The sequence below is a fragment of the Nicotiana tabacum genome, chromosome 14 (genome assembly GCF_000715075.1).
Source record: "Nicotiana tabacum cultivar K326 chromosome 14, ASM71507v2, whole genome shotgun sequence".
NCBI lineage: Eukaryota > Viridiplantae > Streptophyta > Magnoliopsida > Solanales > Solanaceae > Nicotiana > Nicotiana tabacum.
Genome location: NC_134093.1, coordinates 1,875,165 through 1,891,368, shown reverse-complemented (window position 1 = coordinate 1,891,368; position 16,204 = coordinate 1,875,165). Strand labels below are relative to the sequence as shown.

At 37.5% G+C, this 16,204-nt stretch overlaps 1 pseudogene; it reads left to right on the top strand.

The window, feature by feature from the left end:
* The first annotated feature begins 1,169 nt into the window (after positions 1-1,169).
* LOC142169179 (organic cation/carnitine transporter 3-like) lies at positions 1,170-7,431 on the top strand (annotated as a pseudogene).
* Positions 7,432-16,204: the final 8,773 nt, after the last annotated feature.

The following is a 16,204-nucleotide window of genomic DNA, read 5'->3' as shown; positions in this document are numbered from 1 at the left end:
TGAAATTCCATCACATTATACTAGAAACTCATATATAAAAAATTCGAACTTCATCATATGCTAGATTTTTTTGGATTTTTAAGAATGTTTTTGTTTAGATTTTATCTTTATATGAAAAAGTAGCTAAATTTCGATTATTTTTTAAACTATGGCTACTTTTTAATTACCGATTATAAATATAACTATTTTATTTTTTAACTTATCATATACATAATATAATTTTTCGGACTAAAAGTATTCAATTCAGCTTAGCCGCCCGAGCCCGTGACGGAAGGAGGGTGCATATCACTTCCTACATCTTAATTTATATTATATCGCACTATTTGTTTGAAATTTTTGGTGTAAAGTTATTTTTATTATTAAACTATTTTTAAATATAATAATACCTTTTTAGCATATACTAAAAGATGTGCCACTAAAGGAATAACCTTTTGGTTCTTTAGACGGGCAAATGGGATCCGTGAAAGGACTAGTCAAGCAATGATGGAGTCCCCCCCCCCCCCATATATATATATATATATATATATATATTGCTTTTTCACATCGAAGGATATGACTAATAAAGCAACCGCAATCAAAAAATCAGTAAATATATTTTGAGGGAGAGAGAATAAAGTTGTTGAGTTTATAATATTGTTATTTGGATGAAGGTTTTAGAGTCTTTTAAAAAAAGGTATCATACCTCTAACAATATCCAACAACTTATAAGTAGAATACTTCAAAGATTAGTTGTATGCTATCCATGTCAATCGAGTATTTATCGCCACCGAAATCCAGATACTAACTTCTTCTAGTTAGACTGGCAACGACACTACGCTACGTCCCAAGTAATCACTTTGCAATTTTCATACTTGTCCCTCCAAATCATCAGCTATGATATTAGTTGTTAACATAGGATCCATGTCTTAGTCAATGTTTTGACTTCTCTTAAGTTACCATATCAGATTTACTATGAATATTTTATTTTTTATCATAAGTGAACTTAATCTGATGATATAAAAGATTTATCTATTATCGTAAGTGAACTTAACCTGATGGTATAAAAGATCTGTACGCTGATAGTGTACAAAACTAAAACTCTTTTGCATATATATATAGAGAGAGAGACCTTCACACACAGTCTTTTGCATATATTTTTCATCAGTTAAGTATTTAGACAGATTGGGAAAATGACTGAAAAAACAGAACCATTTCTAAGTAATGGCAAATTGAAGAGAAAAGCAGGATCATCTCTTGATGAGACAATAGAAAAATGCATAGGTGAATTTGGATGGGTTCAATTTTTGCAAGCTATACTTGTCTCTTTTGCTTGGTTTTTTGATGCTCAACAAACATTTATGTGTTTTTACTGATGCGCAACCATCTTGACATTGCATATCCTGCAATTCTTCTTCTTCCATTGACAAAACTTTTTGTAATCTTCCAAAGGATGCATGGGCATGGGATTTACCTAATTGATATAAACGTTCATTCTTTATTGGGAGAGGGAAAATAAAAAGACATGCAAAACTCTCATCGCCACACATTTAATTAAGCACAATTTTGGTAGTTTGCAATATATACTCCATATAACTTATGCATGAACAATTAATTCTTATATTTTGTACCTGAACATATATTTTCACATAAAATGGGACGTAGGGATTAAAATGTATACTATTTTCAAGATCTTTTGATAATATATTTATGACGTAGCCTGAATATAATGAGTTCAATTGAATTCACTCCTAACAATCGAGGTCCGCCTTTTTAATTACAGGAGCAATCACTGCCTTTTCCACCAATATATGGATATATTCATTCTTGAGATTTATTTCTGGATTTGGAAGAGCTACAATTGGCACTTGCGCGCTAGTCTTGTCCACAGAGCTTGTGGGAAGACGATGGCGAGGCCAAGTTGGAATCATTGGCTTTCTCTGTTTCACTATGGGATTTATTTCATTACCAACTTTGGCATTTATAAACAGAGGTTCTACATGGAGAATTCTTTACCTTTGGACGTGTTTGCCTACCATTTTATACTCATTTTTAGTCTATTTTATAGTACCTGAATCTCCTAGATGGCTTTATATCAAAGGAAACAAAGAGGGATTTGTTCAGAGTATGAAAAGCATTGCACCTCCAACAACAAGAAGTAGTTTAACCTTGAGTTTCTTCGGATCATTCATTGAAGTTGAAAATCAAGAAGTAGTCAACAACCACACAGTCGTCGATCTATATCAGCTATCAAGATGTTGGTGGAAAGAAATTGGTCTTGTCGTCGAATAGTAATATTAATGTGTGTTGGATTTGGTATTGGTATGAATTACTATGGTATACCATTAGGTGTTGGAAGATTAAATTTCAATCTTTACTTAAGCATTACATTGAATGAATTATCTGAATTTCCATCTTCCATATTGATTATTTCCTTATTGGGAAACTTAGTAGGAAAGGTTAATTACTAGGATTTGCTATGCTAAGTGGAATTTTTAGAATATGTTGTGTTATACTTGAGGGTGAAAATTCATGGAATCGCAAATAGGGGTTGAATTGATTTCATATTTTAGCGCGTGTACATCGTTTAGTATTCTATTGATATACACATTGGAACATTTTTCGACGTGTGTGAGGAACTCAGCTAATGGTGAGACAAGCAATGTGTCACGACCCGGAATATTTTACTTGCTAGACAAGCCAACATTAGAATAATCTTAAGCCATTTTTTAAACAAAACCAATTAAACGGAAGTCAATTTCTGAAATATGTGATGAAACTGAAATAAAGTGCGAAAAGCCATAACAACTGAAATATCTAAATACATCCCTGAATCTGGTGTCACAAGTGCACAAGCTACTAGAATAATATAGATAAAGGTATGAACGAAAGTAAAGTTGTCTGAAAGAAAATATACAGCTAAGATAAAGTAGAAGGGGACTTCAGAGCTGCGGAAGCTGTGCAGCTATACCTCAACTGTCCTCTGGGTAGCTGAATCCGAGTAAGTCTATGGTTCTCTGTTTCACTATGGGATTTATTTCATTACCAACTTTGGCATTTATAACCAGAGGTTCTGCGTGGAGAATTCTTTACCTTTGGACTTGTTTGCCAACAATTTTATACTCTTTCTTAGTCCATTTTATAGTACCTGAATCTCCTAGATGGCTTTATATCAAAGGAAACAAAGAGGGATTTGTCCAAACTTTGAAAAGCATTGCACCTCCAGCAACAAGAAGTAGTTTAACCTTGAGTTTCTTCGGATCATTCATTGAATTTGAAAATCAAGAAGTACTTAACAACGACACAGTCGATCTATATTCAGCTATTAGGATATTGGTGGAAAGAAATTGGTCTTTTCGTCGACTAGTAACAGTGATGTGTGTTGGATTTGGTATTGGTATGACTTACATGGTATGCCATTATGTAACGACCCGACCGGTCGTTTTGAGTATTACAACCTCGTTTCCCTATTTACTGCTCAAATTGGACTTTACAGTTATTGTGTGACTTGCCGGGGAAATTGGTTCGGGTCCGGTGAGGTTTTGAAATGAATTGAAACACTTAGTTCCAAGGTTTAAAGCTTAAGTTAAAATGGTGACCGGATGTCGACTTATATGTAAACGACCTCGGAATTTAATTCTGATGATTCCAATAGCTCTGTATGGTGATTTTGGACTTAGGAGCGTGTCCGGAAAATTATTTGGAGGTCCGTAGTGAAATTAGGCTTGAAATGCCAAAAGTTGAATTTTTGGGAAGTTTGACCAGGGGTTGACTTTTTGATATCGAGGTCGGAATCCGATTCTGGAAATTGGAATAGCTTCGTTATGTCATTTATGACTTGTGTGTAAAATTTAAAGTCATTCCAGATTGATTTGATGTATTCTGGCACAAGATATAGAATTTGAAAGTTCAAAGTTTATTAGGCTTGAATTGAGGTGCGATTCGTAGTTTTAGCATTGTTTGATGTGATTCGAGACTTCGACTAAGTTCGTATGTTGTTTTAGGACTTGTTGGTATATTTAGTTGAGGTCCCGAGGGGCTCGGGTGAGTTTCGGGGTGGTTTCGGACCAATTCTAGGCCTTTTTTAGTTGCTGGTTTCTGCCTACAGAGGTGTGCATCGCGATCGCGAACATTTGGTCACGTTCGCGAAGAGCAAACAATAGTTTGGAACCTTGTGAATCGCGATCGTGGAAGCTCTTTCGCGATCGCGTAGAACAAAATCTCTGCTGCACTGACCCGACTTTGGAAGCTTATATCTCGCAATCAATAAGGAATTTAGAGATGATATAAAAATGAAAGTTGTATCCTTTGTTATCTAGTTTTCAGAAATGTAAATCATTTGTCATTTGAAGTGATGTACAAAACGTTATGGTAGCTACACTATAGGCTGTCCGGGAAGAGTTTGGAAATCTATGTTGCACAGGGCTAACTTTGGAAGCCTATATCTAGAAATCTATAAGGAAGTGGGAGATGAGAAACAAATGAAAGTTATAGCCCTTGGTGTCTAGTTTTCAGAAAGTTAAACCATTTGCAATTTGAAGTTCTGTACACAAAGTTATGATCATTAAACTAGAGGTTGTCTAAAAGTACTGAGAATTTGTTCTTTGCGATCGCGAAAGGCAAAGTTTGGGCTGAAAATTTTTGTGATTCGCGATCGCGAAGAGTAAATGGCCGGACAGAAGATATATTTTGAGGTTTCGGCCATTTTATCACATTTGGAGCTATGGAGCTCGGATTGAAGCGATTTTTGAGGCGATTTTTACCATATGGATTGGGGTAAGTGATTCTAACTCGGTTTTGGTTAAATTACACGAATCTATTATTGTTTTTATCAATAAATTAGTGTTTTGGGTTGAAAACAGTAGTAAAATTCATAGACTTTAATTGAGGATTTAAAAGTTGAGTTGTGGTCAGATTTGAGTAATTTTGGTATGGTTGGACTCGTGGTTGAATATGGGTTCGGATTTTGTGAGTTTTATCGGATTCTGAAATGTGGGCCCCACGAGTGATTTTTGGGGAGTAATTTCGAATTTTTGGAAAATATTAGTATTTTGATATGGAATTAATTTCTATAATTTTTGTGAGCTGAATCAAATTAATTGTGACTAGATTCGAGCCGTTTGGAAGTTATACGCGCAGAATGGAATTTCTGGGGCATTGCTCAGCTTGCTCGACATTAGATTTGGCTTGTTCGAGTTAAGTAACTCTTCTAATTTTGGAGCTGAGGGTATGAACCCTGAATATATGTATTATGTAAATTGTTGGGAGGTGACGCACATACTAGGTGACAGGCGTGCACTATAGAAATTGTGACATAATTGTTTCTGTGGAATGTTGTAGTTAAATAATCTTGGCATTTTCCATGCGGTTTTATGTGTTAAAGAAATTGAGCTGAAAATCATATTAAAAATTATGTTGAGGCTATGTGCCAGTATTATTGGGACCCACAGAGGTCATATTGCTGTGAATTATTTGTTTTAAATTGAAAATTATACTTAGTCATATTCATGTCATTACATACCATATCTCAGTCTCTGTTATTATTTATTGATACATCATATCATTATTTTTGAGCTATTTTTATGACATTGTGAGCCCATGAGAGAGAGACTAGAGAGATTAATGACTGAATGAGGTTGGGGGCCTGATTGTGAGGATTATTATGTGGATCGGGGCTGGCCGCCCGCAGCAGGCCATGTTGGCTTTATATATATTATACTATTGCACGTGAGTTGGCCGTGCAGATCCATATATTATACTATTGCACGTGAGTTGGCCGTGCAATACGTGAGTTGGTCGTGCGGATCCAGATATTATTATAGCACGTGAGTTGTCCGTGCAACACGTGAGTTATCCGTGCAGATCTAGATATAATATTATAGCATGTGAGTTGTCCGTGCTTATAGCGCTTGGGCTGTAGGAGCCCCTCATGAGTTTGTACACACCCTCAGTGAGCGCAGCCGACTATAAACAGGGATCGGGCTGCACGCCGCAGCAGGTATTGTATAGCGCTGAGTGATTGAGTGTGCTGAGCATAGTGAGAGAGAATGCGAGACATTGAGATTGAGTACTCTCAGAGTGTGAGTACATGAGTACAATCTCTAAGATACATTGCATTGACATGCACACATGACATATATGCATAGAGATGTATTTTCCTTATGCTGTACGGTATCACATTATTCATGATTTCTCACACATGTTGACAGATGGGCATAGTGATGCATTTGTTTTACACTGATTATCTGGAAAGAAAATAAGATATTTTATTTATTATTGAAAGGATTTTGGAAAAATTACTGTTTTCAAACTTATTCATAATTTTGGTAACTTCGGTAAACGATTTGGGTTTTCATTGATGTACTTGAAAGGCAGAACTATTTTCAGAAGTCATGATTTAGCTGAGCATCTATTCTTTGAGTTACTTCTGGTATTACTTGTTTAATATTGTTATGAACTATTGTTGGTTATGGAAGTTGGATTCTGGCCTTGGTACAAACTCGTCACTACTTTCAACCTAATGCTAGGTTTGTTACTTACTCAGTACATAAGGTCGGTTGTACTGATACTACACTTCTGCGCATTGCGTGCAGATGTTGGCTGTTGTTGTTGATGTGCTCGATGGTTGCGGGATTTGAAGATGTACTTGCGTTCCTGTTGGAGCTGCCTCTTGTTCATGGTAGCCTTATATTTATAAAAGCTCTGTTTATGTATTATTCAAACAGACTATGTAATTATTTCATTTCCTCTTTGTATACTCTATTCTTAGAAGCTCATGATTTGTACTACCAGTTCTTGGGGGATGTATAAGATTAAGATCTTTATTCACTTAAATTGCTTTAATAATTGTTATTGGGATTTGATAATTGAAAGTTGGCTTACCTAGTGGGTTGGGTTAGGTGTTAATACGACTAGTTGGATTTTGGGCCATGACACATTAGGTGTTGGAAGTTTAAATTTCAATCTTTACTTAAGCATTACATTGAATGTATTATCTGAATTGCCATCTTCCATTTTGATTCTTTTCCTTATTGGAAAACTTAGTAGGAGAGGTTCACTACTAGGATTTGCTATGCTAAGTGGAATTTGAATCATAAGTTGTGTTATACTTGAGGGTGAAAAATTCAAGGAATTTCAATTAGGGTTTGAATTGTTTCATATTTTAGCGCGTGTACATCGTTTAGCATTCTATTGATCTACACGTTGGAACTTTTTCCGACGTGTGTGAGGAACTCAGCTGTGGCGATGGTGAGACAAGCGATGGTTCTCGGCGGAGCTTTCAGTCCAATGCTCATAGCAATTGGAAGGAACAACAAATGGTATTCTTTTGGTGTGTTTGGTTTGAGCATAGCAATATGTGGTTGTTTTGTTGTGTGTTTACAAGAAACAAATGGTAAACCACTTAGTGATACAATGGATGAAGAGGAGGACAAGGAAAGAACATTTATATGTTGATTATTATTGAAATATTTTGCTTGATTAAACAAACTTTAGAAACTTGCCCTTGTGCTCTTTATTTTGGGTTGTAATGGGTTTGGATATTAAAGGTGGAATAGTTATCAGTAGATTCAAATCAAGGAGTAATCTATTGATGTATGTTACTATGAAATGAAATTTACTCGTTGTTTCTCATTTCGGAGTATGTTTGACCGTGACATTTGACCATTACATATTCACTTATTTATTTATATTGTAGTTATGCATTTCAATTACTGTCAAAAAATGCGCGCAATCACCCTGCCCAAAATTTTAGGGCGAGTCGAAACGGATCGGATATTGACGGGTTGAAAACAGGTAATGCAAAACGGATAAATTATTTGCCCCGATCCATATTTAATATGGATAAAAAATCGGTTATGTGATGACCCAAAATGTCATATTTAAATTTAATAAGTAATTCTATGTTCTAAGATCTCGAAAAGTACTATTTATCACTCCTCGACTTGTGTGCGCAGTCTGTAAAATTTTCTGGAAAGTTTTTATGTGAAAAATGGATTAAAATTTGAAATAGAGCTTTAAAACTCAACTGAGTTGACTTTGGTCAACATTTTGAGCAAACAGACTCAGATCAGTATTTTAACAATTTCGGTAAGTCCGTATCATGATTTGGGACTTGGGCGTATGCCCGGAATCGAATTCCAAGGTCCCTGGCCCGAGATATGGAATTTTCATGAAAAATTTAAAGTTTGAAAGCTTAATGATTTTTTTAAGAATTTACTGATATTGAATTTATTGACACCGGGTCCGTATTTTAGTTCCGGAGCCCGATATAGGTCCACTATAATATATATGACTTGTCTGCCGAATTTGGTGAGAATCGTAGTTGATTTGACGTGATTCGGACGTCCGGTTGTAAAAATATAAGTTTTAAAGTTTTATTGAAAATTCCCTTTGATTTGGGGTCCGATTCATAATTCTAGGTGTTATTTTGGCGATTTGATCACGCGAGCAAGTTCGTATGAGGTTTTAGGACTTGGATGCATGTTTGGTTTGGAGTCCCGAGGGATCGGGAGAGTTTCAGATAGGCTACGGGATTCGAAGCTTTTGGAGACAAATTTAAAAGAAAAGGTTATGGTCGAGCAATTGATTGGGATTTGCACAGCGAGGTAAGTGTCGTGGTTAACCTTGACTTGAGGGAATAGAACCCTTAAACTATTTGTTATATGAAATGCATGTGAACGACGTATAGGCGAGGTGACGAGTGTCTATACATCGTCAAATTAATTATTTACATAATTACTTAAAAAATCATAAATCGTTTTAAATCATGAATTAATTATTATAATAATTATTTCTCTCCTATTCTTTGTCAAATATTAATTCTTGAATTCATGCATTAATTGTTACATGCTATTTGATTTATGTGTCATAATTGTTATTTGACATTTAGCATATTAAATATTAAACTGCCTATTTTCTCCATGATTTCCATAATAAATTGCTATTTGTCATTGTTTGTATCATAATTAAATTATAATTATTGTATGTGTGTTGTCTTATAATTTTATATTAATTATTGCATTTATTGGAAAAATTTCTTCTATAAGAATTGGTAAATGAATATATTGGAGGAGCGGGTTGCACGCCGCAACAGAATTGATTGAAATGAATATATTGAAGGATCGATATATATATATATATATATATATATATATTGAGGGATCGGATTGAACGCCGCAATAGACTTATTTAAAAGTCAATATTTGGGGATCGGATTGCACGCCGCAGTAGAGTTATTTAAAAATCAATATTGGGGGATCAGATTGCACGCCGCAACAGAATTATTTAAAAGTCTATATATACTTGATTAAAATAAATATATGAAAGGATTGAAAACGAATATATTGTAGGAGCGGTTTGCACGCTGCAACAGAAATTGGTTTAAATAATAATGGGTTATGACTATTGAGTTGGCTTCAATTATTATAAATGAGTTATCTGATTTATTTTTATTATTTGTTGTTGTTACTAATATTGCGTACAGGTTAATGTGAGTGACCGGCCTTAGCCTCGTCACTACTTCGTTAAGGTTAGGCTCAGCACTTACCAGTACATGGGGTCAGTTGTACTGATACTAACTCTGCACTTCTTGTGCAGATTTCGGAGTTGGTCCCAGTGGCGTACCATAGACTTGCTCGGATTTCAACTACTCAGAGGAGACTTGAGGTATAACTGCACGACGTCCTCAGTTCCGAAGTTCCCGTCTACTTTACTTTAGCTGTGTGTTTATTTCCAGACAACTTTATTTTATTCCGACCCTTATTTGTATTATTCTAGTAGCTCGTGCACTTGTGACACCAAATTCTTGGATGGTATTTAGACATCGCTATTATTATGGATTATTCACTACATTTCAGACCTTACTTCCGCATTTGTTTCTTTGTTATTAATTAATTTAAAATTATTTAAAAATGGCTAATATTATTCTAACGTTGGCTTGCCTAGCAAGTGAAATGTTAGGCTCCATCACGGTCCCCAAGGTGAGAATTTTGGATCGCGACAGAAAGTTTGTCGTGCAATTCCATTTATATTTTGGATTATTAAAATTTTCCTTTTATAAGTTTAGGAGATTTTTTTGTAGTTAATAAGATTTTGCCTAATTCTCCTAGACAAAATAGTGATTTAATAATTGTTTTGAATATTTAGGATTTTAACTCGCAGATGGTGAGACCACGTAATACATCTACCGATGGACAGGGACCAGAGCCCCCGGTGGCAACTATGTCCAGGGGTAGAGGTCGAGGCCGAGGTCGTGCTAGAGGCCGAGGCAGAGGCAGAGGTAGAGCTCATTGTAGAGCTCGAGCAACAACTCCTGTTTGTGATGACCCAAAAGGTCATCTTTAAATTTAATAAGTAATTCTGTGTTCTAAGACCTCAAAAAGTACCATTTATCATTTCTCGACTTGCGTGCATATTCCGTAATTTTTTTTTGAAAAGTTTTCATGTGAACAATGGATTAAAATGTGAAATAGAGTTTTAAAACTCAACTGAGTTGACTTTGGTCAACATTTTTAGTAAACGGACCCGGATCGGTATTTTGATTTTTTCGATAGCTCTGTATCGTGATTTGAGACTTGGGCGTATGCCCGAAATTTAATTTGGAGGTTCCTAACTCAAGTTTTGACCATTTAACGGAACTAGCAATTTAAAGGCTAAAGATTTTCATGTTTGACCACGGGGTTGACTTTTTGATATCGGAGCCGGAATCCGATTCTGAAAATTTGAACAACTCCGTTATGTCATTTATGACTTGTGTGCCAAATTTGAAGTCATTCTGGATTCATTTAATATGTTTTGGCACGAGATTTGCAAATTAAAAAGTTTAAAACTCAAAGTTTGAATCGGGATGTGAATTGTAATTTCAGCGTTGTTTGACGTGATACGAGACCCCGAGTAAGTCCGTATTATATTATTGGACTTGTTGGTATATTCGTACGGGGTCCCGAGTACCCCGAGAGTGATACAGATTGAAATCGGATCAAGAATTGGACTTGAGCAAAATTTGAATTTTTTCTTCTGTTGTAATCGCACTTGCGGATTTTTGACTGCAGGTGCAAGCTCACAGAAGAGAGCCTTCCATCGCAGATGTGCCCAAGCGTGTCCAGGCTTCGATCGCAAAAGCGGACAACTTCTCGCAGAAGCGTGTCCGCAGATGCCCACCAAATCACGCAGATGCGGGACTGGGCTGGCCTGGGGTCTTCGCAGGTGCAGCCATTTTGCGCAGAAGCGGATGTCGCAGGTGCGACAGGAGTGTCCGCAGATGCGGAACTTCACCTGGAAGCCTGGAATCGCAAATGCAATCTTTGTCTCGCAAATGCGAGTCCGCAAATGCGGAACTTTTATCCGCAGATGTTAAAATGACTGGGTAGAGCCCATAAATTCGGAAGTCGCCATTTTTACTCATTTTTGAGTTTCAAGTCTCGGATTTGAGCGATTTCAGGGGGGATTTTCACGACTTTGAATTGGGTAAGTGTTCTTTAACCAAAAGTGTTTATATTTCATAAATCCATATCTATATTCATCATTTATTACGGATTTAGGTGGAAGAAACTAAACTTTTTGTAAAACTTTCCAAAAAACGGAAATTTAAATTTAAAGGTCCATTTGACATCGGAATTGGATAATTTTTGTATGGTTGAACTCGTAGCGGAACGGGCGTTCGTATTTCATGAGTTTTTCCGGGATTTGAGATGTGGGTCCCAATGTCGAATATTTTAATGTATTTTAGTTTTTTATCCAGAAAATTAGTAAATTCATATGGAATTAATTCCTATGATTAGTATTGAATATATCGAATTGTTTGTAAATAGATTTGAAGCTTTCAGAGACAAATTTAAAAGGAAAAGTTGTGGTTGAGTAGTTGATTGGAATTTGCAAGCGAGGTAAGTGTCGTGGTTAACCTTGACTTGAGGGAATAGAACCCTTAAATTATTTGTTATGTGAAATGCACGTGAACTACGTATAGGCGAGGTGACGAGTGTCTATACGTCGTGAAATTAATTGTTTGCCTGCTTACTTGAAAACCCATAAAATATTTTAAATCATAAGTTAATTATTATAATAATTGTTTCTCTCCTATTCTTTGTCAAATATTAATTCTTGAATTCCTGCATTAATTGTTACATGTTATTTGAATTATGTATTTTAATTGTTATTTGACATTTAGCATATTAAATATTAAACTGCCTATTTTCTCCCTGATTTCCATAATAATTTGCTATTTGTCATTGTTTGTGTCATAATTATTGTATGCTTGTTGTCTTATAATTTAATATTAATTGTTGTATTTATTGGAAAAATTTCTTCTATAAGAATTGGTAAATGGATATATTGGAGGATCGGGTTGCACGCCGCAACAGACTTATTAAAAGTCAATATTGGGGGATCAGATTGCACGCCGCAACAGACTTATTAAAAGTCAATATTGGGGGATCGTATTGCACACCACAACAAACTTATTAAAATGTCTATATATACTTGATTGAAATAAATATATGACAGACTTGATTAAAAGGAATATATTGGGAGAGCGGGTTGCACGCTGCAACAGAATTGAAAGTGAATATGTTGTGAGAGCGGGTTGCACGCTGCAACGAATTTGATGGAAATGATGATTGGTTTTGACTGCTGCATTGGCTTCAATTATTATAAATAAGTTACCTGATTTATTTCTATTATTTGTTGTTGTTACTAATATTGCGTACAGGTTAATGTAAGTGACCCGCCTTAGCCTCGTCACTACTTCGTCGAGGTTAGGCTCAGCACTTACCAGTACATGGGGTCGGTTGTACTGATACTACATTCTGCACTTCTTGTGCAGATTTCGGAGTTGGTCCCAGCAGTGTACCATAGACTTGCTCGGATTTCACCTACTCGGAGGAGACTTGAGGTATAACTGCATGGCGTCCGCAGTTCTGAAGTCCCCGTCTATTTTACTTTAGTTGTGTATTTATTTTCAGACAACTCTATTTTATTCAGACCTTTATTTGTAATATTCTAGAAGCTCGTGCACTTGTGACACCAATTCTAGGATGGTATTTAGACACCGTTGTTTTAATGGATTATTTACTACATTTCAGACTTTACTTCCGCATTTCTTCTTTGATTATTAATAAATTAAAAAATTGTTTTAAAAATAGATAATATTATTCTAACGTTGACTTGCCTAGAAAGTGAAATGTTAGGCGTCATCACGATCCGAAGGTGGGAATTTCGGGTCATGACACTGTTGTAGAACCTCATGTGGATCTTCAGGAGGAGGTCCAGTTCAGAATGTACCAGTTGGATCAGTTAAGGTCCCGGAAGGATTCATAGCCACTCCAGTACTTCAGGACGCTCTAGTCCGTTTGGTAAATCTTATGGAGGGCGTGGCCCAGAATGGTACATTTCCAGTGGCACCAGCCGTCTCACATGCTGGGAGAGGAACACAAGCTCCCATAACTCCTGCTTCGGAGCAGATGGCTCCCCAAAATCAGGTTCCAGTATCCCCGCTAGTTGGGGTAGTTCAGCCAGTTGTTGCGGCACAGACCAGTGATAGGCCTGCCATGTCTTTTGAGGCCTTATTGAGATTGGATAAGTTTACTAAGCTCTTTCTAGTTCACTTCTGAGGACCCACAGGATTTTCTTGAACGCTGCCACGAGGTGCTGCGGAACATGGGAATAGTTGAGACAATGAGGTTGATTTTGCTGTATTTCAGATGACGGGTTCCGCCAAGAGGTGGTGGAGAGATTATACATTGACCAGACAAGTTGGATCGCCTGCACTTACGTGGGAGCAGTTCTCTCAGTTATAACTGGAGAAGTTCCTTCCTATCACACTAAGAGAGGAATTCCTCAAGCAATTTAAGCGTCTACAGCAGGGCAGTATGACTGTTACTCAGTATGAGTCCCGTTTTTTGGATTTGGCCTGTCATGCTATCCTTTTACTACTTACTGAGGGAGAGAAAGTGAGGAGGTTTATTGAGGGACTCACTCACCCTATCACGCTTCAGATGGCCAAGGAGATCGGAAGTGAGATTTCTTTTCAGGCAGCTGCTAATATCGCGAGAAGGATCGTGATGGTTCTTGCAAAGGAGAGAGGGCAGAGGTCTGATAAGAGGCCTCGTCAGTTCGGTTGTTTTGGTGGTGCCTCGTCTGGAGGCAGGGGTAATTTTAGTAGGGGTCATCCTCCCAGACCGTTTCATTCAGCATTTCATGCATCTCCCGGTGCTTCAGGGAGTTACGGTACTATTATGCCTTACTATGGGCAGCCATCATCCAGTGCACATTCAGCTCCTATCAGTGCACCACCACTCCAGAGTTACTACAACGGTTATCCGGCCCATCGAGGTCATCTTCAGCTTCAGCAGCCACGACATCAGGATGAGTGTTATGAGTGTGGGAACATTAGTCACATCAGAAAGTATTGCCCTAGGTTGGCGAGTAACAAATCTCGACAGGATTCTCGTGCCATCATACCGGTACCGGTTGCTTCACCGCCTGCTCAGCCAGCTAGAGGTAGGGGTCAGGCAGCTAGAGGTGGAGGTTAGGCCATTAAAGGTGGAGGTCAGGCTATTAGAGGTGGAGGTCAGACCGTTAGAGGTGGATGCCAGCCAATTAGAGCCGTCCTAGAGATGCAGTTCAGAGTGGTGGGGCTCAGCCCTGATTTTATGCTTTTCCAGCTAGGCCTGAGGCCGAGTCATCTGATGTTGTGATCACAAGTATTATTCCAGTTTGCCATAGAGATGCTTCAGTTCTATTTGATCCAGGATCTACTTATTCCTATGCGTCCTCTTATTTTGCTTCATATTTGGTTGTGCCTTGTGATTCTCTTAGTGCCTCTATGTGTGTATCTACACCGATTGGAGACTCTGTTGGTAGATCATGTCTATCGTTCATGTGTGGTTATTATTGGTAGTCTTGAGACTAGTGTGGATCTTTTACTTCTTGATATGGTAGATTTTGATGTCATCTTGGGTATGGATTAGCAGTCACCTTATCATGCTATATTGTATTGTCATGCCAAGACAGTAACTTTAGCCATGCTGGGGTTACCTCAGTTAGAGTAGAAAGGAACTCCTGGTCATTCTGCCAGCAGGGTTATTTCTTATATGAATGCTCAGCGTATGGTAGGGAAAGAGTGTCTAGCCTATTTAGCTTATATTCGCGATCCCAGTGCGGATGCTCCTTCTATGGACTCAGTACCAGTTGTTCGTGAATTTCCAGAAGTATTTCTTGCAGATTTGCCGGGGATGCCACCTGACAGAGATATTGACTTTTGTATTGATTTGGCTCCGGGCACTCAGCCCATTTCTATTCCACCATACCGTATGGCCCTACCGGAGTTGAAAGAATTGAAGGAGCAGTTACAAGACTTGCTTTATCAGGGATTCATTCGACCTAGTGTCTCGCCCTGGGGTGCACCAGTATTATTTGTAAAGAAGAAAGATGGTTCCATGCGGATGTGTATAGATTATCGGCAGTTGAATAAGGCCACTATCAAAAACAAATATCCGCTGCCAAGAATTGATGACTTATTTGATCAGCTTCAGGGTGCCAAATTATTTTCGAAGATCGATTTGAGGTCTGGTTACCATTAGTTGAACATTAGGGCATTTGATGTCCCCAAAACAGCTTTTCGGACTCAGTATGGGCATTACGAATTCCTAGTGATGTGATTTGGGTTGACAAATTCCCCAGCAACATTTATGAATTTGATGAATCGTGTGTTCAAGCCCTATTTGGATTATTTTGTCGTTGTATTCATTAATGATATCTTGATTTACTTCAGTAGTCGAGAGGAGCACGAGTAGCATCTTCAGAGTGTGCTTCATACTTTGAAGAATAATCAGTTATATGCCAAATTTTCAAAATGTGATTTTTGGTTAGATTCAGTTGCCTTTTTGGGGCATGTTGTATCGGTATAAGGCATAAAGGTGAATCCTTGAAAAATTGAGGCTATTCAGAATTGGCCTAGACCTACTTCAGTTATAGAGATCCGGAGTTTCCTGGGTTTGGCAGGTTATTATCGTCGGTTCGTGGAAGGGTTTTCATCTATAGCAAGCCCATTGACCAGACTGACCCAAAATGGTGTCCCATTCAGAAGGTCAGACGAGTGTGAGTTGAGCTTTCAGAAGCTCCAGACTGTTTTGACTATGACACCAGTGTTGGTATTACCTACAGGTTCAGGATCGTATACGGTATATTATGATGCATCTCATATTGGGCTTGGTGCAGTATTAATGCAAAG